We start from the raw sequence: 3,919 nt of genomic DNA on the forward strand, positions 1-3,919 counted from the left end.
GCAGCATAAGAAGAAATTAAATTTTGCCTTGTTCATGATAAATGTAGGATATGTCCTTTCAATTGTTTTGTACCATAGTGGATAACAGTATTACATGACCTCTATATCTCTTGTCGTTTCTGGGATGACTGACTCAAAGGAAAATGGCCTAAAGTTAGGCAAAATTCCATAATTTTTCTATCTATTTCATTTTGATTATGAGTTTATTCATTTATCTGCCTAATAATCTTTTTTTCAGTTATAAAGAAGTAATGACCATGATACTAATGCTTCACTAATTATGATAAACAGTTTGTATTAATATTTCTTAACTTTTGTTTTCTGAGTTACTCTTTGCCAGTGTCTACGATTCTGTTACCAAAGTATGTAGATACAAATATGCTACTGAACGTGTGATTAAATTTCATAAACTAGTGCCGTAAACAACAATGTTAAGTTTTTGTTATTTACTTATTGGACTTGAAAACAAGTGTGTTGATTGAGCAATCTTCACGAATAAATTTTCAATTCACATAAACTTTTTTTATTACTTCCAGTGCTTTCTGACAAAAGTAGGCACGAGGGAGATTGATTCTATTAAAACGAAAATTCCTTTACAATTCGTCTCTCATTTTGCCGTTCTAGGTAATTATTTCCCCAATTGAATCCTCCAGATATATTGTTGACAAAAGAGCCGACACGCTAACAAACTTTTGAAAGCTTCTATTTTTTTTTCTCAATGTTGGTTGATTAAAAGAAAGTTTATTCATTGTAACCAACTGAAACAAAAGAGATGTACATTCAGCTCTTAAAGTAGATCCACGGGCATTTTATGCAAAGGATACTGGAGCATAATAAAGCTTCAAATCTAGGTAAATGAGATTAATTACGGAATATTGACCAGTTTCATGATTTGCTAGAACTTCAAACACCAAATCATTACCGCCATAAATTTCTCTCATTTATTAATGCCTTTAAGTGGGTTTCTACTACAAATAGATTACATATTTCTAATCAAAATAATATCCTAACCCCACTATAACATTTATCTCTGACAACGTCTTTAAGTTAATGCAATTTCCTACCCTTCGTCTATCTATCACTTTCACTGTCCTCCATTCTTTCTATTCGTATCATCATCAAGTCTATTCCCATCCCCTTTCGAGTTAATTCCGCCAAGTTATTCCTTCTTCCAATCCGTGTCAACGCTCCTCTTCTCCTTTCAATCCACACAGAATCATTGCCTCCACTTCTCCAATCTCATCCGAAAGGTACACACCGCTAACAGAGACAATCTTCTGTTTGTAATATCCTCTGAAACTTCATTTCCATCGCCATCGACCTTTTGCCGGATCTCCACTTCAGTCCGGCCAGATTGTCGATTAAGTGAACTTTAGTAGGGTCGCCGTTGAGGCAATTATCTGCAAGGTTCCATCAATCGAAAACTCCTAGGGAGACTTGACGATCCAGGCATATTCTTAGCTTGGCAGGCCAGGCATATTCTTGCCTTGATGATTCAGGCATATTCTTAGCTTTACGATCCAGGCATATTCTTTGGCTTGACGATTCAGGCATATTCTTGGGTTGGTAATTCAGGCATATTCTTGGCCCGACAATCCAGGTATATTCTTGGCTTGGTGATTCAAGCATATTCTAAGCTAGGCGATCCAGGCATATTCTTGTCTTGACGATCCAGGTATATTGTTGGCTAGGCACCTCAGGCATATTCTTGGCTTGATGATTCAGGGATATTCTTGGCTTGACGATCCAGGCATATTCTTGGCTTGGCAATTCAGTTATATTCTTTTCTGGCACTCCAGGTATATTCTTGAATTGACGATACAAGGCTATTTTTGGCTTGGTAGTTCAGGCACATTCTTTGTCCGGCAATCCAGGCACATTCTTGGTCTAGGATTCCAGGTGTATTCATAGCATGGTGATCCAGGCATATTCTTGGCTTGGTGATCTAGTCATATTCTTGGTTTAGCAATTTCGGTATATTCTTGGTCTGGCAATCCAGATATATATTCAGGCATATTCTTAGTTTGGCAATCCAGTTATATCATTGGCTTGACGATTCGGGGCATATTTTTGGCATGTAATTGGCTTGGCAGTTAAGGCATATTCTTGTCTTGGAAATTCAGGCATATTTTCAACTTGTCAGTTCAGTCCTATTCTTGATTTGGCAATAGAGGTATATTCCTGGCTCAGCAGTCCAGGCACATTCTTAGCCTGCAATTCAGGCATATTGTTGGTTGCACAATCAAGGTATATTCTTGGCTTGACCATTCAGGCATTTTCTTGGCTTGGCAGTTCAGGCACATTCTTGGCTTGTCTATTCTGGCATATTCTTGGTTTGGCAGCCCAGGCATATTATTGGCTTGGTGATCCAGATATATTCTTGGATTGAATATTCAGGCATAATCCTAGCTTATTGATTCAGGCATATTCTTGGCCTGGCAATTCAGGCATATTCTTTGTGTGACAATGTAGGTATATTCTTAGTTTGGCAATATAGGTATATTCTTGTTTTGCTAATCCAGGTATATTCTTGGTTTGACAATCCATGTATATTCTTGGTTTGCCATTCCAGGTATATTCTTGGCTTGAAGATTCAGGTATATTCTTGGTTTTGCTATCCAGGCATATTCTTGGCTTAGCAGTCCAAACATATCATTGGCTTGGCAATTCAGTCATATTTTGGGCTTGCCAATTCAGGCATATTCTTAGTTTGGCAATGAAGGTATATTCTAGGCTTAGCAGTCCAGGAAAATTCTTGGCTTGGCAATCCAAGTATGTTCTTGGCTTGGTAGTCCAGGCACATTCTTGGCTTGGTAACTCAGCCATATTCTTAGTTTGGCAATCCTGTATTTTCTTGGCTTGGTGATCCATATATATTCTTGACTTGACAACCCAGGTATATTATTGGCTTAACGATTCAGGCATATTCTTGGTTTGACAACATAGACATACTTTTTGTTTGGCAATATATGAATATTCTAGGTTTGGCAATCCAGGTATATTCTTGACTTAACAATTCAGGAATATTCTTGGCTAGTCGATTCAGGAAAATTCTGGGCGTGACGATCCAGGCATATTGTTGATTTGGCTATCGGAGTATATTCTTGGTTTGAAAAATCAAGTATATTCTTGACTTTACGATCCTGGCATATTATTTCCTTAGTAATTCAGACATATTTTTGGCTTAGAAATTCAGGCATATTCTTGGTTTGGCAATCCAGATGTATTCTTGGCATGGCAGTCCAAGCATATTCTTAGCTTGGCAAATCCGTCATATTCCTGGTTTGTCAATCTAGGTATATTCTTGGCTTGCTGAAATAGTTATATTATTGGCTTGACAATCTAATCATATTCTTGATTTGGCAAACCAGGTATATTCTTGGCTTAACGATACAGGCATAATCTTGGCTTGACGATTCCGGCTTGTTCTTGGCCTGGCAATTCAGGCATGTTCATGGTTTGGCAACCCAGGTTTATTCTTGGCTTGACAATCCAGACATATTCTTGGCTTCGCAGTCCAGGCATATTCTTGCCTTTACAATTTAGGCATAATTTTAGCTTGCCAATTCAGGCATATTCTTGGTTTGGCCGTAGAGGTATATTCTTGACTTAGCAGTCAAATCACAACACAGGCATATTCTTGGTTTGGCAATCCAGGCATATTCTTGGCTTGGTGATCCAGGCATATTCCTGGCTTGACAATCCCGGCATATTCTTAGCTTGACGATTCAGGCATATTGTTGGTTTGACAATTCAGGCATATTCTTGTATTTTTGGTTTGCCAATCCAGGTATATTCTAGGCTTGACGATACAGGCATAAACTTGGATTAACATTTTAGGCATATTCTTGGTTTGGCAGTACAGGTATAATCTTTGTTTGTAAATCCAAGTATATTCTTGGCTCTTCGATTCAGGCAT

The sequence above is a fragment of the Palaemon carinicauda genome, chromosome 4, assembly GCF_036898095.1.
Source record: "Palaemon carinicauda isolate YSFRI2023 chromosome 4, ASM3689809v2, whole genome shotgun sequence".
In the NCBI taxonomy this organism is placed as follows: domain Eukaryota; kingdom Metazoa; phylum Arthropoda; class Malacostraca; order Decapoda; family Palaemonidae; genus Palaemon; species Palaemon carinicauda.